This window comes from Myotis lucifugus, unplaced genomic scaffold (genome assembly GCF_000147115.1).
Source record: "Myotis lucifugus unplaced genomic scaffold, Myoluc2.0 scaffold_36, whole genome shotgun sequence".
In the NCBI taxonomy this organism is placed as follows: domain Eukaryota; kingdom Metazoa; phylum Chordata; class Mammalia; order Chiroptera; family Vespertilionidae; genus Myotis; species Myotis lucifugus.
Genome location: NW_005871084.1, coordinates 2,339,040 through 2,362,161, shown reverse-complemented (window position 1 = coordinate 2,362,161; position 23,122 = coordinate 2,339,040). Strand labels below are relative to the sequence as shown.

The 23,122-nt window shown below is 44.8% G+C and overlaps 1 protein-coding gene across 4 annotated transcripts in view; it reads left to right on the top strand.

Annotated features, from left to right (window-relative positions):
• Nucleotides 1–23,122, top strand: part of ATP8B1 (ATPase phospholipid transporting 8B1) — a 109,651-nt gene that overhangs the window by 4,498 nt on the left and 82,031 nt on the right. The window contains exon 1 of one of the 4 annotated variants that reach the window (XM_014454405.2): nucleotides 19,946–19,965. The exons of the other annotated variants lie outside the window; for them this stretch is intronic. The gene's annotated coding sequence lies outside the window, so the exon portion shown is untranslated. Of the gene's footprint in view, nucleotides 1–19,945; nucleotides 19,966–23,122 lie in introns of those variants that run through there. 4 annotated transcript variants of the gene reach the window in all.

Sequence of the window (23,122 nt, the reverse complement as noted above, 5' to 3'; positions counted from 1 at the left end):
CAACCAGTTGCCTTCCATGCATACCCCAACTGGGGACTGAACCCACAACCCAGGTATGTGCCCTGACCTGGAATGGAACCAGCAACCTTTTGGTGCACAGGATGATGCTCAAGCAACTGAGCCACTCCATCCGGGCAATGCATTGCACTTTTAAATAAATTGTTGCCAAAACCATGCCCAATGGGGGCTAGTATGTTTGATAACTGGTCGCAGCGTGTACTGAGCCCAGAGGCAGTGGTAAATACAGATGGTTCACACACTCTGGATTCCTTTGACCTAGCTTGGAATACATGTCTCATCAAAACCTAGAGTAAGTCACTTAATCCCTCCCTCTGGCTTCAGTTTCCTTACCTGTAACATGGAACAGCAGCAGTTACTGCCTCTCACGGTTGTATGATGAGTTCCAAATGAAAGAATTAATCAAAAAGGTTTAGCACACTGCTCAATAAAGCGTAGGCATTACTGTTGGGTTGTTAATATCACTCAGTAAATATTTATTGCTCACTTATCAATTCCCTTTCTCCTACACTATGAGGAACCAGAATCACTCTGTTAGTCTTTATTTAGCAAACATAGATGCCTATTCACACCAGACATTGCTCTCACCCTAGCGTAGGGGTGAGGTTCTGGAGCACGGGTGTCCCAGGGTGACCCAAAGGACCAGGGTGCTCAGTGACCTAGGGACATGCCCCCTCAGTCACAGGCACGTGGTCCCGGGTTGCTCTCACGTGGGTGCTCCTCCTCCACAGTGGAGGCCTTTGGGACTCCTGAGTACTGCTGTGTCTCCTTTATCCCCCACTTCCTATCTGTCTTTCCTCTCCCTCAGCCTCTGTCCTCGTTTAAAAACATATACCTATTCTTCCCTTTCTAAACCTTGAGTGTTTTTTATAGGATCTGTGCTCCCTATGTGGTTTCTTAGTGATGGTGCCTGGTAGGTGTTGCTAATGACAGAGGCCCATTCATTCAGTCATTAGTTTTTAAAATGGCTTGAGCATCTTCTCCAGGCACTACACTATGGATTACCTCCCTGCTTCATGGAAGCCTGTGAGGTTTTCAGAAGGTCTGAGTTGTGTGTTCTTGTCCTTCTTCAGCAGGAAAGTGGATCAGATGTTCTCTCTCTCCCTGCCCTGGACTTTGTTCTTCTTGCATGGAGAGAGGGTTGCCTTAAACCCTGGAGGATGGCCCAAGTCACTTCCAGCTCTGAGCTCTATTTCACGATCAGTCTCCAAATCTAGTGAATTTGCATCGACTAAGGGAGAGCTGGGCCTGTAAGCTGTGGAGGGTCAAGGTGGGAAGCCCACTGACTTTGGCGGGGGGAGCGGGGGACGGGGGGGGCGGAACAGAAGTCCCCCTTGTTCTGGGGCAGTCCTTCAGTGGCGACAGCCACCTGCCCAGCGGGACTGAGAAGCCTGGCACTTCTGCATTGAGTGCTTGTGTCGCCTGACCTTTGGTTGGTAGCTCAGGTCGTTATTTACAGGGCTGTCATTTATGGCTTTGTCTCTTTACTGAGTGGCTTTTGTTCACCCGAGTTGAGGTTTGTTTGATTTAGCGCAGGCCTTGTTTGAAATCAGTTTTCTAACCTTTACTCATATTGAGTTGAGCTGGAATATCCTCATTGGAACTTCTCAGGCACCCAGCATTCCCCTCACACAGTCTCCGGAAGCTTCCATGGGTTGGGTGCCTATTGATTTTATAAAGTGCAATGTGATTTGTACACAAACCCTTCCTCTGTCTTCTTGGGACACAGTGAACTCACACTATTCTCTGAGATCTGTATATGATTGGTGGACCCAGAAAAAAAATGTTCAGTGTTCTCTATAAGAAAACAGATCACCATTTGAGGTGGGGGGTTTAAAATGAGGGTATGGATGGGTCAGGTTTCATATGGACACAAGCGTGAGGGCCTTTAAGCCAGGCACTAAGAACTTTTGTGGGCCTCTAAGCCTCTAGAATTTGTGATGAACAAGGAGAATAGTGTGTGGGTTATATCAGAGTGCAGAAATTGTGAGAATTAAGTGAAAATCTATCCTCTGTTTTTGGAACTAGAACAACTCTGGGAGGAGAGGAGCTTCCTTATGATCTCCCCTTAGGGCAGAAATTTATTTTCTGGGAGTTGTGTTAATTGTGGTAAAATGTTTATGAAATTTGCCATGTTAAAGTGTGAATTCAGTGGCATTAAGCCCATTCACAGTATCCTGCAATTATTGCCACTATCCATCTCCAGAACTTTTTCATCATCCCCACCTGAAACTCTGTAACCATTCAACAGTAATTTCCTCTTTCTCCTTCCTCACCACCCCTGATAACATCTATTCTGTTTGTCTCTGTGAATTTGGCTATTCTAAGGTACCACATATAAGTGACATCATGCAATGCAGATATTTGTCTTTTATGACTGGTTTATTTCACTTAGTGTCATGTCCTCAAGATTCATCCATATCATAGCCTATGTCAGAATTTCCTTCCACTTTTCCAGGCTAACATTCCACTGTATATACATGGTACTTTTTGTTTACCTGTTCATCTGTCGACAAACACTTGGGGTGTTGTCTACCCTTTGGCTATTGTGAATAGTGCTGCTATGAACATGGGCATACGAGTCTCTGCTCACGGTGGTAGTTGAGATCTTATCTGGTTTTGTGAGAATTATCTTTCATAGAAAATGGTTAAGATGGGCAGAGACATGTGGTATACTAGTATAACATCCCATTTCAAAACATCCTGCAGATAAGAACTCAGGAAGCTTCGGGAGAATGGTGGTGTGAAGACACGTGTAAGGCAGCCACTCGCTTCTCCTTTTCCCTGGCAGCTGCTCTTATGAAGCTGGTAGTCCTTTGGGCATTCCATCACCCACCTGCCCGAGGTGTGGCTGCCACTGTGCTGGGTGCCAGCGTGGGCATGAAGCTCGGGAGACCTCTGCTGACCACAGCTGCCTTCTAGGAAGGATATTCTGTAGTGGAGGGGAAACAATCCTTCACTTTCCTCCAGAAATAACTTGGATTTTAAAAAACATTATTTTGGTGGTGGTGGTGGGGGGGTGGTTTAGAATGTGAGGAAAACTGATATTTAAATGTTAGAAAAATTGAATAATTAAAAGTCAGTTTTTTCTACCGTAGGGCAGAACCTGTGGTTTTCAAAATCAGCTTTAAGGTGAAAGGTCAGTCTCAGACTGTAGGATGGCTGGATGATCCAAGGTTGCATCTGTGTGAGAATGCGCTTGTATGCATAGCAGGATGAAACCAGAGGCCTTTCTATAATGGGATGTCAGTCTGCGTTAAAGACATCTTTAACTGTCTAGAGAGCAATAGGCTCTCATCTGAGTTTATGCTCAAACTGTGCCCTGAAAATTAGCCAATGTAAGGGTTTACATGTTTAATATTAGCAAACACCACCATCCATGGTTATTATTCCACCGTCCTGTCCTATGCCAGTAGCAGCCACAAAAAAGAATGTTGGGGCTGACATGGCTCATCTCTCGGCTTTGATACTTTGTCTAGCTCAACTTGATTAAGAACACTGAGATTTTTTTAGCAGTCTTAGGCTCCTAGAAAAACCATGGCGATAATTCCAATGTGTCTTTGAGATTACTCGGACCAACACTCTTTTGAAAGCTGAAGAAAGTTTGCCCAGGCCCTATCTCTTAGTTAACTATTGGTCTTATTTCCTGAGTTCTGTCTTGAATGGCTAAAGAAATAAACTCATGGCTTCTCCTGGGGAACTTCATGTCTCCCCAGTCATTCCACATCAGAGACCCTCCTCCCTTAGCCTTATAAATTCTGAAACAAGCAGGCCTCACTTCCCCAGCCAGCAGATACTTAGCACATCCTGTGTGTCAGGCACTTGGCGCCTCTCAGTGAATCAAGCTTGAAGAGCCTGCCCTCAGGGAGCTCGCATTCTAGAGAGGGGAGAATAAAGATAATAGGTAGATTATATGGTGCTTGAAGTTAAGTGCTTCAGGGATAAAAAGAAGAGGGTAAAGGGGATTGGGAGGAGGCCCAGGGAGCGGGATGTAGTTGTAGAGTGGAGGCGATGGTATGTGAGCAAAGACCGTACCAAGAAGAGGGTGAATCATGAAGGTTTCCAGGAAGGTGTCCCTGGCAGAGGGTAGGGAGCCCCCTCAGCAGGGCTGCCTAGTGAGGAAGGACTTTGGCTTTGACTTTATGCAAAAGGTGGTGGGAGAATCAGTGCAGGACATTGCCCATTGGAGCAGCGTGATCTGTGATCTGACTTGCATTTTCAAAGGGTCCTCCTGGTTGCTAGGTGGAGATCAGGCGGGGGAGGGCTCCCAGGTAGGCGGTCATTCGGGAGGCTTGGACTCACCTGGGTGAGGTGTCTGAGAGGGAAGGTTGTGGATGTATATATTTAAAGGTAAAGCCAACAAAATTTCCAGACAGCTTGGATATGGGATGTGAGAGAAAGAAAAACCAAAGGTAACTTTCTTGGCAGCGCCTGGGCTGTACACGGAAATCTGATTTTGTAAATTCAATGGGCAGCATTCAGATCACTCATAAGTAGGTTACAAAGAGGCTCTTCAGAAATGTGTATATTTATATAAGGTTTTGGTTGGTTCAGAGAACTTTAACTGTTTATCATCTGAGCATGTCTTCCTACTTTGGTGGGGATGATGGTATACATGAAGCAGTGGCCTCTACTTGTATTGGAGGGAAGATGTTTTGGAGGATGGTCTAGCACAGTGGTTCTCAACCTTGGCTGCACATTAGAATCATCTGGGAATTTTTTTAAAATCCTGATTTCTGGGCCTCATCCTCCGGAAATTCTGTTTTCTTGTTACTAATGTTGTGGCCCCACCCCATAACAAAGAAACAGAATTTCCGGAGGATGAGGCCCAGAAATCTGGATTTTAAAAAGATTCCCAGGTGATTCTAATGTACAGCCAAGATTGAGAACCACTGGTCTAGCAGGTGCTGGCTGGGCCCTGCTCTCTCCCTCGCCTGCTGTGCATGCGTTGAGAAGGCAAACTTCCCAACTATCAAGCAGGTAGCCCCCATATTTACGGAGATATAGTTCCTAGTCCATACAATTCATCTTTTTTTTTAAAGAGTACAATTCCATGGTTTTTAGTATATTTACAGAGTTGTACAACCATCCCCAGAATCTATTTTAGGAAATTTTCATCACCCCCCAAAAGATAGCCTGGGCCCTTTAGCCATCACCCGTGTTCTGTTCTGCCCTCAGCTCCTGGCAGCCTCTCCTCTGCTCTCTGACTCTGTGGATCTGCCTATTCTGGACATTTTATGTAAATGGCATCATACAACATGTGGTATTTTGTGTTTGCCCAGCTTAGCATAATGTTCTCAAGGTTCATTCATGTTGTAGCATTAATCAATACCTCCTCGATTGCTTTATATTGCCGAATATGCAAGTTACTTTTGCACATGATGCATTCTGGAAAAGAACACAGGCAGTGGAGCTGTGTGCCTGTCACAAATAGACTGACTTCCACGTTACAAAGAGAATTAAAGGTGCCAGAGAATTAAAGATGTCCGTGCATGTGTGTGCACACATTAATTTGTTCTCTTTCACAGTTGAATACAAAGTCCATGGAATTTGCCAGGGAACATAGGCTAGTGGCTTTCTGGTGGCCTAATGATTTTCTTTCATTCAATGATTGAACAATTATTTATTAATCACCTATTACACTCCAGGCCGTGTCGGGAACTGGTGATTAATACAGGGATGAACAACACAGACATGCTTCTCCCCATTGTGGAACTTACAAGGTTGTTGGGGGTGGGGTGATAGGAGTAGATGATAAACAAAATGTTGAACAAAAGAGATGTGAAACAAGCTGATATTAGAATTATGATCTGTGAGAAGCATTGAAAAGAAAATAAGACATGACTAAGATAATAACGAGAGCTTACTTTAAAATGCTCTGAGAGAAATGAGATGGCCTTTGAGGGGTGAATAGATAAACAAATTATCGGGTATCCATACAATGGAATATCATTTAGACTTTAAAAAGAAGGAAATTCTGACCCAGCATGGATGAACCTTGAAAACAATGCTGAGTGAAATAAGCCAGATACAAAAAGACAGATATTATATAATTCCACTTATGTGAGGTACTTAGAATAGTCAAATTTACAGAGACAGCCCTAGCCAGTTTGGCTCAGTGGATAGAGCGTCGGCCTATGGACTGAAGGGTCCCAGGTTTGATTCCGGTCAAGGGCACATGCCCTCATTGCAGTCTCGATCCCCAGTGAGGGGTGTACAGGAGGCAACCGATCAATGATTCTCTCTCATCATTGGTGTTTCTATCTCTCCCTCACCCTTCCTCTCTGAAATCAATAAAAAAATATATTTTTTAAAAATTTACAGAGACAAAAAGTAGAATAGGGGTTACCAGGGGCCGAGAGGAGAAGGTATGGAGAATTAATATTTTATGGGTACAGAGTTTCAGTTTAGGATGATGAAAAAGTTTTAGAGATGGATGGTGGTGATGGTTGCATGACAATGTGAATTTCTTATTATACTGACTGTATACTTAAAATTGTTTTAAAATGGTAAATTTCATGTTATATATAACCACACACACACACACACAGCTCAGGAGGGTCTCTTGGAGGAAATTATACTTAAGTTGAGACCTGAAGGATGAGAAGGTGCCCGTCAGGGCTTCCCTGGTGCAGCCAATGGGAACAGCATGTGCAGAGACCCTGTGGTGAGAGCTAGGTGCTGTGTGTGACCTTGGAACTGTGATAAGGAGTGATCATGGGGCCAAGACGCCTGGGGTGTAGGCAGGGACCAAGCCGATAGGGAGGCATTAATATATTTTTTAAGCAGTGGGACCAGATGTGATTTCTGGTTTCAGTGGGTAACTCAGCAATGATGTGGAATGGACTGGGGGCAGGGCCAAGACCATCAGGCGACTATTGCGCCCATGAGAGATGTTGGGGTTTGGGCCAGGGTGACAGGAGTGGAGTAAGAAATGGAGGGTAGGAGCTGCATTTTAGAATTAGAATGGGAATCTTGGTCTTGGAGATACATCAGATTGAGAACCTCCAAGAAGGGAAGTGTCAAGTGATTTCCAAATTTCTAACACAAGCAGCTAAAGATAATGGTGTCAGAGACAGAGGCCCAGACTGGAGGATTAAGAATTTAGCTTTGGTCACATTCAGTTCCAATTGCTGGACACCTAGAAGTGGCCAGAGGTCAAGCTTGGACAGATTCAGAAGTCTTGGCTGGAGACATGAAACCTCACAGAGGATGGAATTGGGTTTGAGGAACTCTATAGGGACAGCCTTTAAATTTTGACTATTGTTGTGAAATCACACATTCAACTATTTTTTTAAAAATATATTTTATTGATTTTTCACAGAGAGGAAGGGAGAGAGATAGAGAGAGTTAGAAACATCGATGAGAGAGAAACATCGATCAGCCGCCTCTTGCACATCCCCCACCGGGGATGTGCCCGCAACCCAGGTACATGCCCTTGACCGGAATCGAACCCGGGACCTCTCAGTCTGCAGGCTGACGCTCTATCCACTGAGCCAAACCGGTTTCGGCCATTCAACTATTTTTGAGCAATAAAGCACTTGAACCATAAAAGCACTTATGCAAATGCACAAGCCCTACTTTCTGGATGAAGAGGACAATAGAGAGCTAGTTCGGGGTCATTCTATAGACAGGCCCACCATATACCAAGCAAAATGCTTATCAGATTCAGGAGTTGGCCAGTTTGTATTCAATGGGAACTCTTTAAAGTTAGGGAATTCCTCATGGGAAATAGGGTATTTGAATTGGCTTGTGTGACCTCACCTAAAAACCAAAGTGCTCTTTCTAATAGTGTGTATAGGGTGATATGACAAAATGGTGTTGCCTTTGTTAGCGGAATACTGTACTTTCCACATGTAGCATTTACCCACTCAGTCCTGTGGTATTTATTGGCCTCTTCTTGTAAGTGAAGAAACTAGAACTTGTGTGAAGTCTCAGAACTAGTAATTAATAAAACCAGAAATTGAACTCAGGTTTCTACACTCTCAAGGTGAGGGTTCTTTCCAGGACCTCATAGCTAATGGTTGGAAAAACAGTACAGATGATACAGAAATAGATTAGCAAATAAAAATATAGGGCAGTTAAATTCGAATCTCAAATAAACAAATGCTGTTTTAACATAAGTATGTCCCATGCCATACTTGGGACATACTTACACTGAAATTATGTATTATTTATTGAAAATTCAAATTTACTTGTGTGTCCTATATTTCATTCGGCAATACTACTCAAGAATGAACTTCTGGAACATAGAGCTGTATGTTTAAGCTCCAACTGACCACTCCTGGATCGTTCATGCAAGTTTTTGAAATTTGGGAATGGGGTGGAAGGAGGATTCATTTTCCTAGTCTCTCAAAATGACTGTGTGGTGTTATTCTCCTGCTCTTGGATTAATATTTATGATTTGTAATAAAAAGCAGCCTGGTATTGGGGAACAGGGCTTGGGTTCAGAGATGTCAAATTTGGCCAACTCATTCTCCAGTTCTCTGGCCTTGGCTGGTAATAACAATGCTTATTGTTGATATGCCACTTTAACATTTTCTCATTTGGGAGCTAATAGGACAGATATTATCCCCATGGAACAGATGAGGAACCCAAGGGAAAGCAGGTGTGGGTGGGTGGTCAGTGGCCTGGATTGGGCTCGAGCACTCCCAAATTTCACTTCAGTGATCATCTTCAGTTCATTTTCTAAGCTCCCATTTCTTCTTGCTTCAAATCAAGGCCCTGATGTTTTACAGGTTACCCTTCTGATGTAATTCCATGACTTTTTGTGGTGTCGTTGGCCATAAGATTCCAGTTTTAAATGTACGTGATGTAAATTTCAAGCATTGCAGGTTAAGAAGGCAATGAAACATGTGCTTTTCTGATGGCAGATAAATACAATAGGTTCTGTTTTGATCATTCCATATACTCACATTTAGAAAGTATTTTTATCTTGACACAATGAATACTTTTGGAGGTTCCTTTTGGAGGTTTATAAAATTTCAAATGAGGCCTTTTTACTATAAAGGTTTTCCCCCCTCCATTTTGAGAGATTCTACATCTTTAGAAAAATAAAACTAACATTCATGTTTCTGATCATGGAGGTTTGACAAAATTTAGGGCATTTTTAAGTGACAAGACTCCTTTTATTTAAAGTTGAAAATTTGTAAAGCTATGCAATCAATAAGGCGCTAAAAGCCAGTTTTGGAAAAGAAACTCATGGCAAAGACCAAGGGAGAATAAGAAGAGGAAATCCACAGTGTGCCCTGGGCTGCCCAGCCTTAGTGCTCTGGACTAGCTCTTAATACTCACTTGATGAAGTTATGTCTTCTTCCATGTAAGTTCCTTTGCATGTGACGTAAGGAAACCAGTAAGTATAATATGGCTTTAATTGCACTTGGCACAGGACAAGGCAATATAAAGGTTACAAGAGCTGAAGTACATTTTGCTTGCTAGTAAAATTTTGTTTGCTACGTTGTCTTAGGCATTGTGCAATAATCTCCAGTCCAGAGTACCCTTTGAATTTAATATGAATGTCATAACATTTATTGTCTTCAAGGTTTTATATTTGAATGTTTCACATCTTTTAAATAATATTTCTCCTCTAACTTCCTGTTGGCAGCCTTTGTATTCTTTAGAATTTGTCTGACTAAGCTCTAAGTTATTACATATCATTTTTCTGTTCCAATGTGTTCAAAGGCAATGTTATCGCCCATATCTGGCTGTATTTTAACCTTTCTTACTAGACAGAGATGATAGTATCTCTCCTTTGTACTCAAGCAACTCTTGATTTTTTAAAACTTCCTTTAACATGTGGGGGGTTCCTATTTCTCATGAACCTTTAGAAGACCACATGTCATTATTGAAAGGAAGGGGCTGAGTGTAGAAGATAATCAGCAAAATTCCCAGCTCTAACATCTCTCTTTATGTTCCTTTTGCTGGATCCTTCCCTCTGTCCCAGTCAGTTTCTATTTAAAAGGTAATCCTGAGATTTTTTTTATTTCTTTCTTCATTTTCTGGACTGTTGCAGGCACCATCTTTAGGCTAACTGAGCATCCCACATTTTCGCATATTCTTAGTAGTGATATTCAAATGTCAGGGTTATTATTATTTCATAATCCTGGCTTTGGGATTCACTCTTTTAAGCTTGGGCTATTGTATAAGGAGGCAAGGATTCGGTACAAAAGGAAGAAGGATGACAATGAAATACAGTCATCCTTGATATCTGCAGAGAATTGGTTCCAGGACCCCCAACACTTGTAGAAGGTCAAGTCCCTTGTATACAATGATATGGTATGTTTGTATAGGTTACAGCAGGGTGTGTCTACACATCACTTCATTATTCAGTGTTACTGCTTGGCACATGGCAAAAACAGGTTTGCTTTTTGGAACTTTCTGGAATTTTTCCCCCCCAAATATTTTCAATCAGTGGTTGGTTGAATCTAAGGATACAAAACCTATGGATATGAAGGGTCAACTATCTTTGATCATTAAAATGCTTTCAATAGAAGGAATGTTTTTATTCCTGAGGGTGCAGTTGCTTTTGCTAACCTTGCCTGATATCGAATGTAATTTCTCATCTTAGAATTCTATTGGGACAGGGCTTGTTCCCTCTGTCTCAGAGCATTGGCTCTCCTTCCCCACCCCCCTCTATCTGCTGACCAGGTGCTGCGTCCTTCTGGAAGATGTCCTGATCTTTTCAGCTTTACTCATCCTCCCTCCCTCACTCCCTCCTTCCCTCCCTCCCTCCCTCCCTCCTCCCCTCCCTCCCAGGTCAAAGTGAGGGGCCCCTCCCTTGTTCTGGTGCCTGTCTGTCCCATCCCTGTCCCGGCTCGGATGGTGTCATTCCAGAGACGGTAGCTAGCTTTTATTTCATGTACCACCTTGGCCTAAGTATTAGTAGTGGCCTAGACACTGGTTTTCCTGGACCAGCAGCGTGGGCATAACCGGGGCCCCACCAAGACTCACCAAATCAGAAACTGCGGGTAGGACCCAGCAATCTGGGTCTGAATGCACCTTCCAGGGGCATCTCATGCTGGCCCCAGGTTGAGACACTGCCCTAGAGGTTTTTTGATGAGAAGGATTCCAAGGTAGTGTCCGGCCACCGCAGAGAAAGGCGTGTTAGGATTCCTTAGTGACCTCACCCTAAGAAGGTGAGAAGCAGGACAGATGTGGGTCCAGGGGGTGTCATTCCTAAACTGCATTGTCATTGCTGGTCTGTTTGTCTGTTTGGACTAGACTAGGCTGTGACCTTGGTGAGAAGAGCAGCTTTTTAAGGTTTGCTAAAACAACCCAGGCCCCAGGCAGTGCTTAAATTGTAGTAGCTGTTCTACAGAGTAAACCAGGGAGCCAGAAGCATGCCTTCCCCACACTTCCAGGCACTGGTTTTAGCTGCCATTATTAAAAGACTAGAGGCCGGGTGCATGGGATTTGTGCACTGGTGGAGGGTGTGGCATGCGGGGATGGCCCGCTGTGGGAGTACCGCTCATCCCGGTCAGCCAAACGGCTGTGGACCTGCCCTCTGAGCAGCTGCTCCATGGTCTGGCATCTTCCTTGGAGCCAGAGCACTCGCCTGTCCAGGAGACCCGATAGGGGCTGGGCCCAGGGACAACAGCACTGAGAGGCAGAGGAGTAGACCTCAGTCCCGCGGCAGCCACGAACCCACCTCCCAGCCTCCAGGGTCAGCTCTGCGAGCTCAGCGGCACTGCGTGGCCTGTGGGCGTCTGGAGGAGGCGGCAGGGAGCAAGGAGGAGGAGCCTGGGGTGAGGAGGCCATGATCGCAGCCCGGTTCCTGCCCGTTGGCCCGGGGTTCACAGCGGGAGCAGCCGCTCATCCTGGTCAGCCAAGCGGCACTTCCACTGTGGTAATGCACTGACCACCAGGGGGCAGCTCCTGCGTTGAGCGTATGCCCCTTGGTGGTCACTGTGTGACATAGCGACTGGTCAATCGGTCATTCTTGTTGTTCTCCCTTTCTGTCACTGGGCTTTTATTATATAGAACTAGAAGGCCGTGCACAAAAATTTGTGCACTGGCAGGGGAGGGGGGTCCCTCAGCCCAACCTGTGCTCTCTCACAGTCTGGGACCCCCTCGGGAGATAACCACCTGCTGGCTTAGGGCCATTCCCCGGGTGGCAGATGGCATGCTCAATCCCTCAGTGTCTGCCCCATCTCCCCTGGTCGCAGATGGCAGGCCCAGATCCCGCGCTGGGGCAAGCAGCCACTCAGATTGTGCTGCCGCCCACCCTGCCCGCCCCGCCTGCCCCTCCCTGCACATGGCAGGCCAGGATCTTGCGCTGGGGCAGCGCAGCAGGATCTGCCTGCAGTATGCAAATTAGCCACCAACTTTGTTGGTGGTTAATTTGCATATCACCCACATAGCGACTGGTCAATCGGTCATTCTTGTTGTTCTGCCTTTCCGTCACTGGGCTTTTATTATATAGAATGATCTATGAGAGAAGGCTTCGAAGTTGGCTATATTTGATAAAAAGAACCCACCTTGGCCTTATCATGTAAACTCTAGGACTTTCATTCCTTCAGTAAGATTCCAAAGGAGAATAAGCAAGTTCTTGGACTTTGTTACTTAGTAAAAGTGGGTGAGTGAATGAATGGGGACTAGCTTGAAGACATGAGGCTCTGGGAGCACAGAGAAGGAAGTTACTAACTCAGTTAGGGGTGTTCAGGAAGCTTTCCAAGAAGGCATTCCATTGGAGTGCAAGCTTGAAGAATGATTTGGGGTTCTTCAGACTTGGGAAATAATAAGATGTTCCAACTGGGGTGGGGGAAGTACTTGAAATTAAAGAAAATCTGGCCTCTGATCATGCCCCATATGGATGTCAGGGATCTTCCAGAAAGTGGCTCCTTCCACAGTGTCCCCCAGTCCCTTCTCAAACAAAATTGCATGGGAATCTCCTGGGGGATCTTATGAAAATGTAGGAAAACCAGTGTCCAGGAAAACCAGTGTCTAGGCCACTCCCGGGTTTGGCAGGTAGTGATGTTATGTAATTCTCAAAAGCTCTCGATGCTGTACATGCTGCTGGTCTGCAGACCTCACTTTGCATAGCCAGGACACAGGACATGGAAGACCAGCCGTGTTGTTGAAAGGACATCAGCTCTGTCATCACTTGCCCTTTGATATGTGGTCAAGGTGACGGCTTCTGTCTTTTCCCCAATATTTAATTTCCTTTTACACCTTCTTTTGTGCATCATGTAAACAAGAATTTTATGACTTCATTTTAAGCAGCACCTACCAGGCATATTTGATATCTTTATTTTTTTAAATAGATTTTTTTTTTTATTTTAGAGAGAGGAAGGGAGAAGGATAGAGAAACAGAAACATAGATGAGAGAGAAACATTGATTGGCTGCCTGCTGGGGATCAAGCCCACAACCCAGGCATGTGCCCTGACTGGGAATCAAACCTCAACCTCCTGGTTCATGGGCCAATGCTCAACCACTGAGCCACACCAGCCAGGCTATTTGTTATCTTTAAAGTTCTCATTTTACACTAGAGGCCCAGTGCACAAAATTCATGCATGGGGGAGTGTGCCTCAGCCTGCCTGTACCCTCTCACAATCCCGGACCCCTCGGGGGATGTCTGACTGCCAGTTTAGGCCTGATCCTGCAGGGATCCCTGCAGGATTGGGCCTAAACCGTCAGTCAGACATCCCTCTCGAAATCTGGGACTGCTGGCTAACTGCTGGCCTGCCTGCCTGCCTGATCACCCCTAACCACTCTGTCTGCCTGCCTGATCGCCCCTAACCACCTCTTCCTCAGCTCCCACTGCTGCGGCTTTATCCGGAAGGACGTCTGGATAAAGAATGACATCCAGAAGGTCGTTCTGCTGTCTGGTCTAATTAGCATATTACACTTTTATTATTATAGATGGGCCCTCTTATATTATTAAAGGAAATGGAAACATAAAAAATAGAGTTGTTGCCCTGGCAGGTTTGGCACAATGGTGAGAGTGTTGGCCCACAGACCAATGGAGGGTTTGGTTTTCAGTCAAGGGCATGTACTTCAGTTGCAGACTCCATCCCTGGTCCTGGGCAGGTGGGCATGGGAGGCAACCAATCGATGTGTCTCTCTCACATCAATGTTTCTCTCTCACTCTCCCTCTTCCCTCCACTGTCTCTCAAAAAAAAAAAATCAATGGGAAAAATATTTTTGGGTGAGGATAAAAAAAGAGTTGTTTTTGAGTCCTCCCTGTTGCGTGCCTGTCATCAGTTTCAAAGGACCACAAGAAGCTGTTAGTATTTTCATTAAACAGAGATCCACCTCAGTATCTATCATCTTAGCCATCCTGCCTGCATTCCTTCAGGTGCATCCTCTCTCCTAGAATCTGCACATTATCTATTTTATGGCCTCTCTGCAGAGCATTTTTAGTCTGGACAGTCTGTTCTCGTCATACTTCTGGGCAACCCCCACTCGCTATCAGCCTGAATTTCTTCAGAAAAGACAGCATAATATTCATCCAGGCCAGTCATCATTCAGGGGGTAAATCTGTTTTCCTAAAAGAACCATATTACAGTCCAGACTCAAGACACATGGATCTCATGTTGCCTGGAGCCTTTTTTAAGATGTATAAATCAGAGGGGACAGAGGAATTTTCTGTATGTGGGAGTGTGTAGCCCCTTCTTGGCTTTGCAATAAATGCGGCTCTCAAGCTGGGCTTCACATGAGAAATACTTGGGCAGCATCAAATATACTCATGCCTGAGCCCCCACCTGGAGATTCTGTACCCAACAGGGGTACATCTGGGGTGAGTCAAGGCAGAGAACTGCTGTTTGGAAGGCAGGAATTGGACCTCTTTGGGATGCCTTTAGTGTATCAGAAATTCACTTGGGTTTCAGGAAATGTCTGGATCTGAACATATGGGAGAAGTGATTTAAATGATGAGTGGTGTAACTCAGACATCGGACTGGAATCTGTAATGCATTGGCTGTAGGTGGCCTTGATCAAGTCACTTAACCTCATAGCTCACATCTGTGCAGGGATTTGCCGATTTCAAAGCACCATCACACGAAATATCTTATTGTCACAAGAATTCCAAAGAGAGAGGGCAGGCACCTTTGCCCCTTCTGCCCTTTCTCCAGGGAACACAATTCTTCATTGTTTGGATTTAGCTGCAACATCCTTCTGGCCTGGAGCGCCTCCCCAGCTCTTCCCGTACGGCTTCTCCAAATTTCCACCAAAGCGGGAACACATCACCCTTTCCTGGCATTTACCATATTGAACTGTAATAATCCTGTGTTACGGGTTCTCTCCCCGTCAGAAGAGGGCCGTCATATTTTATTCATCCCAAGCCTCTGTTACCTAGTGGGCATTCAATAACTGTTTGATGATTGAATTACTACAGTAATCACTGCTTTACAGATGGGGATGCTGAGGCACAGGCCTCACATTCGCCTCCCCTATCTTTCTGAGCTCCAGATTCTTCTTGTGAAAATGAAGAATTTGGAAATTTTCTTTAACAATCCTCAGAGCTCTCAAATAAAAGCTGTTTTAGTCTATGTGGTAGTATTATCAAAACTCACAAAGCTCGCCCTAACCAGTTTGGCTCAGTGGATGGAGCATTGGTCTGTGGACTGAAGGGTCTCAGGTTTGATTCCGGTCAAGGGCATGTACCTTGGTTGCAGGCACATCCTCAGTGGGGAGTATGCAGGAGGCAGCTGATCAATGTTTCTCTCTCATCGATGTTTCTAACTCTCTATCCCTCTCCCCTTCGCTCTGTAAAATATCAATAAAATATATATATTTTTAAAAAACTCTCCAGACCGGTGTGGGACAGTCTCAAAAAGAATATGATCCTATTTATTGGCAAGAACAGAAATTCATATTTCCACTTCAGCCTAGACCAGTAAGCCAATTACTGCTATGCTTCTCATTCACCTCAAGAGAATGAGAAAGTAGAGACTCCTGTGTTTGTCCCTTTGTTTTCTCTTTAGTTCCCCAAGAGATTTTGATGTAGACCGACCAGCGGTTAAGGCCTACTTTCTGGCGTTCTGGAGATTGCTCACATCTGACCAGTAGTGGTTCTATTTTTATGAATTTTAAACAGCTGGCTGATGCAAACACAGCCCTGTTTGACAGCTAGCGTTGGCCAGCCAGACATATACACACATTGAGACGAGGATGTTGTCTTCTGTCCAAATGAAGATGGAATCAGGGACCTTGCCGCTGAGCCTGGATTCCTGACCACTTAGAAACCATTTCCTAATCGGGGTGAGGAGCAGGCGTGGGTGTTCTGGAATACAGAAGGAAAAAGGAAGTGTGAAACCTCATCATCTTTCTCAGGGTAAAACTGTTCACAAAAGAAATACATTTTTCACAGATTGTGGACTTTATTATTTCCATCAGGCAGCCCCTCAGCCAAAGCCAATTAAGACATTATTAGGGCCCGGCTGGTGTGGCTTAGTGGTTGAGCCTTGACCTATGAACCAGGAGATCATGGGTCAATTCTTGGTGAGGGCATATCCCTGGGTTATGGGTTTGATCCCCAGTGGGGGGCAAGCAGGAGGCAGCCGATCAATGTTTTACTCTCACCAATATTTCTATCTCTCCCTCTCCCTTCCCCTCTCTAAAATGAATAAAAACTATTTGTTTAAAAAGAAATTTTTTAGGGCTGAAAAATGTAAGGATTAGGCAAGTATATCTGATAATTATTTTTTTGGTTTTGCTTTTTAAAAAAAATTTTTTTGAGAGAGAGAGAGAGAAAGAGAGACAGAGACAGACATCAATGTGTTGTTCTACTTATTTATGCACTCATTGGTTGATTCTTGTATGTACCCTGACCTTGGCATATCAGGACAACGCTCTGAACTACTGAGCTGCCCATCAGGCCCAGTGTATCTGAGAATTTAAATTAAGTAATTTCTCTGGCCTGGAGTAGGATTGCCAAACTATTGAAAATCCATATTCAGATGCAATTGTGACCATCACACACACACACACACACACACACACACACACACACACACACACACATTTTCTGAGGAGTTTTCTTTTTCTTGGTCTCCCACCAACCCAGCCCTGAATTGGAAGCCAGCCTACCATAGTTCAGCAGATGATAAGATCTGACACTTTTAATTGTTAAGTTCCCGAAGCTGTTACTATATGCAAACATACAGCAGGATGTCCTTACAGCTGCAGTGATGACTTGGGAGCCAGGCCAGAGGAAGGCATGCACAGGGCGAATCCTGTCAAACCTTCGTCAATGTTCAGAGTAAATGTGAACTCTTGCATTTTTGTTTTCAAAGGACTTTTTAAAGAAATGGACCAGTTGAATATTTCTTAATACTTTTAAGGATTTACTTACATGAGTAAAAGATGAGAAAAGATCTTGTTCTCTTTAACTTTTCCAACTTCAGATTTTAAAATTTTTCTTCTATGACGTCTCCAAGACAGTTTTACATACAGTTTTTTATACACTTGTGAATTTGAAATTCATACGGATCAAACAGAAAGATCAGCAATGTGGCCTTCAAGGTCAGTTGATTTATTCAGCTTTCGAACTCTAACGTTTATATGCCACAGTGATCTACATGGGCTTAGCAAAAAGAGAATGCTTAACATTATTCCTGACTGTTTCATTTCTCTCTTATTACATAATACAAGAATTGATATTTAATCATTAAAGAAATAAGATAGAAACATCATGTCTAGTGTTGCCAAAATTTAAAAAGTGGGCATAACAGATCAACTTTGATTTTAAAAGTTAATTTGGCATTGTCTTTTTGCCTTCCCTGGATGCCTCCAGCTCCGTCCCTGAGTGCTCATGATGTCTGGCATCTGCTGATGCTGTGTGTGTTTTTTAAATATATAAATATATTTTTATTGATTTCAGAGAGGAAAGGAGAGGGAGAGAGAGATAGAAACATCAATGATGAGAGAGAATCATCCATCGGCTGCCTCCTGCATGCTCCACCTTGGGGATCTAGCCCACAACTCGGGCATGTGCCCTGACCGGGAATGGAACTGTGACCTCCTGGTTCACAGGTTGACACTCAACCACTGAGCCACACCGGGTCGATGTTGTTTTGCCTGAAGTCATGTCTCTCTGGTTTTCATTTACCACTAGACCTCTCATGCTTGTTCCATATGACTTTTCAAATGGAACTTCCTCAAATGACTTTTACCATATTTGGGATCCTGTTAAATGTCAGGATTCTTGTTAACTGTAATTTTTGCCTGCTTCTTTTTTTGGGTATCCTTTCTTCTTGAGTATGGCTGGACCTGGAGATGCGCTTCTAATGAATAGAATGTGGCAAATAGGGGAAGTCACTTCCAAGGCAAGCGTGCTCTAAGGGAAGCCAGCTGCCGTATTATGAGCTGCCCCATGGAGAAACATGCATGGCCAAGACCCAAACAGCCCATGCGAACCGAATCCTGCCCATAGCCCTGTGAGTGAGCTTGGAAGCAGAGCCTTCCTGAGTGAACCTTCCTTCAGATGCTGCAGCCTTTGTTTTTTCTTTTTAAAAAAAATATTTTTATTGACTTCAGACAGAGGAAGGGAGAGGGAGATAGAGAAACATCCATGATGAGAGATAATCATGGATCGGCTGCCTCCTGCACACCCCCTGCTGGGGATCGAGCCCACAACCCGGGCATGTACCCTTGACCAGGAATCAAACCCGGGACCCTTCAGTCCATAGGCCGACGCTCTATCCACTGAGCTAAACCGGTCAGGGCCAGATGCTGCAGCCTTGGCTGACACCGGACTGTAGCCCTGAGAGACACCCTGAGCCACTGAAACTGAGATCACGCTTATGTATTAAACTGCTAAATTTGGGGTAATTTGTTATGCAGCGATACATAACTAATACAAGGACAGAGACTTAAGGCAAGGGTTCCCTGCTTTGGGGAGCTCACCGTCTACCTTGTAAGCTCCATAGTTGTCTAGTGTCATGGGTAAACCAAGATGTGGAATCATCAATGGTTATTTTTGTATGAAGGGATCCAACAAAAATAACTTCCAAGCTTCAGTTTTGTTTCACATATTTTTTCTTTGTTTTCCAGTTTAATTTTATAAATAAGTAGTACATGCAAATGATAAAACCTTCAAAAGCTACAAAAGGATGTAAGTGTACAGTAAATGTAACTGGTCCCTTTCACCCCAGTACCATTTCCCTTTCCAAAGGCAGCAGCCATTACCAGTTTATTGGTTAACCTTCTAGCCTCAATTTTTCATTTACAAATGTGTACATACATACATACCACCCCACCCACTGCCAAAACAGAACAAATGGCAGTGGAATTTCACTTTCGAGTTTCACTTTCAAGTTCGACTTGAAATCAGGAGAATGGTTGATACACAGCAGGTTGAAATCTTACATAATTTCTGCCAATGGATTCTACTCTCAACTTAATAGATAATTACCTTGAAGAAACCATTGAAAACCTTTGAGAGAAAGGAAGATAACATGTCACATAGCGGTAGGGCTGGAGTGGCATCTAGAGAAGCCATCTGGTTTGCCTACTTGCCTTGGGGCAGGACAGTATTTACAACATCAAGGAGAGCTGCTTTTGAGAGGCTCCTCAGTGAAGTGCCTTGTTGATCTTTGGGGAAGGAGGTAGGGAGAGATGAACATACACTCCCGATCAGAAAATGTCCTAGACCCGTGGTCGGCAAATCACGGCTCGCGAGCCAAATGCGGCTCGTTGGCCCCTTGAGTGTGGCTCTTCCTAAGCCTTAGGAGTACCCTAATTAAGTTAATAACAGTGTACCTACCTATATAGTTTAAGTTTAAAAAATTTGGCTCTCAAAAGAAATTTCAATCGTTGTACTGTTGATCTTTGGCTCTGTTGACTAATGAGTTTGCCGACCACTGTCTAGAGTAGACGATTGTTCCAGCTGATCAACTTCTCCCTAACTTCATACTGTGAAAAGTTAGGGGTGTCTGTGATTTGCTTCTGATCACTTTAGGGAACTAAGCTGACTTGGTTAGAAGTGGAATGAGCCCTGAGGACAGGTATGAAGAGGGAAGGGAGGACATAATCTTACTGCTTTTCTAGTTCTTTCTATCGCCCCAGTGGTGGAGACTGGGTAACCGTTGGTAACTGTGTGGGTGGCATCCCAGGCTTGCCGAACAGGACTTGCCTCCTTCCCCGCTGGCCCTGACACCTTGGCCACACATCTTAATCTGTTCATGTCTCCGTTTCCCTTCTGCAAGGTGAAGGCGCTGGAACCAGGTGGCGAAATACTTTCAACAATGGCGGAGGTCTAATTAACATGGTATACCAAGACTAATTAATGCTCTAGAAGAAAGGCTCTGTATGAATATGAGGTGATATTATTATTACAGTCATTACCTTTAAAAATTATAGGCCGCATGCCAAACAAGTCGCAATGGAGGTAAAAGAGTAATTGGCCAGAATTCAACTGAACACAGATGTTAGTTTTGTTTCCTTAATGTGTAGTATCGACTTCAGATTGAACTGAGTCATAGAGTGCGTTCACCTCACTTGTTATGGCAAATCACGAGATTAGCCAGTCCTTTGAATTTATTATTCAGAGAACCACAGGAGAAAGCAGCCAGAAATAATGATAATAATTATTATTCAGTGACTTATGATTCTTTTGATTGGAATCCAGGGTATTGTTTATTCTTTGTCCTGCCATCATGATTAGATATTCCTCCCCCCACTTTTTTTTTACTAAAGGAACTTGTGAATGGATCGATTTTAAATGAATGCCTACTTATTTCACTGCTTCCTGACAGAATGTCTTTCATACCAGAAGAACCAATTGTTCCTTTCTTTTAAGCCACTTATCTGTGACCCTGATGATATGTAGTGAGAATTTCTCTCCCCTCTATTCTTCCCTCCTGCCTCTCCCCCGCCCCAACTTTCCCCCTCCTCCCTCTTTCTTCCTTCCTTCCACTCACTTACCAAACATGTAGATTCTGTTTCCAGAATCTAAAACCTCTCACTACCTACCAACTACCTACTATAGTGCCAGGCACTGTTCTTTCTAGGTGCTCTGGATACAGCCAGGAGAAAAACTGAGTGTGGGGGAGGAACAAACTCTCCTCTACCCAAGGCCCTTCTGGCTGCTCTAATAACCAAATAGACATGAGGCTGATTAGCAAGAGAAAACCAAGTTTAATGCATATGTATAGGAACCCCCGCATGCATGAGAGAGTCAGAGAGGTTCAGAGACAGAAAGGGGGTCGAGATACATCTGACTTCCTGAGCTAGGGATGAGGTCATGTTCCTTGGGGGCTTTACAGGGTCACTGAGGATGATGAGGGCAGATGCGTAGTAAATGAAAGTTTGCCCGGCCCCATAGGTGGGTCAGAAGGGTTATCGCTGACAATCTCTTATTATGGGCAAGGGCCCCTAGTTCTCCCAGGTAGTGAAAGGGAGGCGCAGGGTTTCTCTTGAGCCTGAAGCTAAAATTGCCTTTAGCTTAAAATAATCCACATACCACAGAGGCACATCGTGGGGTGGCTCATTCTGAACCCCACATGACAAACTCCCTGCCCTCCTGGAGCTTACACGCTCGAGTGGAGAGACAGAGAAAGAGGCCTCTAACAAGTGGTGTGTCGGTTGGAGATAAACACAGTGGAAAAAATCAGCCGGTACACAAGGAGGCCTCATTAACAAGGTGACCTGTCATCCAATCACAGTATCTCTGACAAACCTACTGTATGCAGGGCTCTGCTCTCGGAGCTGGGAGTATATCTGAACAAAAACCCCAGGAGGCATGCGTGCTGGCGGGAAGAGACAACTGGTACATGAACACATTTTGGAATCTGTTAGGAGGTGAGGGGTGTGGGACAGTGTAAAAGGGGGTGAGGGGCATCAGGAAGATGGGACTACACAGTTCAAGTACAGAGGTCGTTGGGCAAGTCCCCTAAAACGGTGACATTTGAGCTATGGCAAGGACGAGATGGGGGGCTGAGTTTTGCTGTGGCTACAGGAGAGTGTTCCAGGCACAGGGAACAGACACTGCCTGCCCCCCAGAGGCCCAGGGCAGGAGAGGCAGTGTGGCTGGAGCAGAGTGGGTGAGGGTGGGGGAGGTGAGGCTGAGAGGTTAAATGCTACATGGATGTTGGGTTTTGCTCTGAGAGAAATGAGAATCCATAGCAGGCTTTTGAGCAGAGAAGTCACACGATCTGAATTACCTTTTGATAGAATCAGTCTGCCTTCTGTGCTGAAATTAGGCTGACACGGAGCAAGGGCAGACGAAGCAGGACAGGATGATGGTGGCTCAGCCAGATGGCCAGCATGGAGGTGGTGAGGTTTTAGATTCTGGAAACATCTGGAAGGCAGCGCCAATAGGGTTTGCTGATGGCTTTAGGGACAGGGTGTGGGGAAAGAGCAGAGTCGAGCACGACTCCAGGTGTTTGTCCTGAGCACCTGGAAGGATGGAGTCGCTTTTTACTGAAATGAGGAAGACTGGGCAAGAGTGGGTTTCAGAGAGAGAAAGTGAGGGGTTCCGGTTTGGTTAGGTTTGGTTTAGGTTCTAAATTTAGCTTCCTTTGGTAATGTGGAAGCCACCTCCTCTTGAGCAAAATGCTAGGCCCATTAAAATGCTGTTGCTGAAGGGTCTCTCAATGAGAGGGTAAAACTAAGACTATTTCCCATTTGAGCTGCTTGCTCTGCCTCGGGTTACAGTAGCAGCTACCTGAGCTAGAAACCCCTAATCTTCCTTGATGTTTGTCCTGCCTGAGCCCTTGCCCCAACCAGGTGAGCTGTGAACCGCTGCTGCCTCTCCCTCTGAGAGGTTCCGTGGCCTCCTCTCCGCCTGCACTGCCTTCGCCCCTGTCTCTATCATCCAGAGGTCAGAGGACTGAGGAACTTCCTGCAGCCTGTCTTGGCCACGATTAGCATTGTCTCTCTCTGGAGTTCATGGTCAGGGTCATTTCCAAAATGCAGGTCTGATTAGGCCAGTTCCTGTTGAAGAGGCTCTGGGCCCTTTGCACAGTTCCTACAACTGTGCTCCCTCTCTTCTGTCACCCTGCATGTGCTTCTAATTCCAGGGTGATCTCCGTGTCCTTACTTCTGTGGGACACATCCCTGCCCGTGTCTTCCATTTAAGCTGCAGAAGGACAGGAGCCATGCCTTGCCTACCAGCAGCTACCCGAGTATCTGTCTTGTGGTCTGGAGACAATTGTTTTCAAA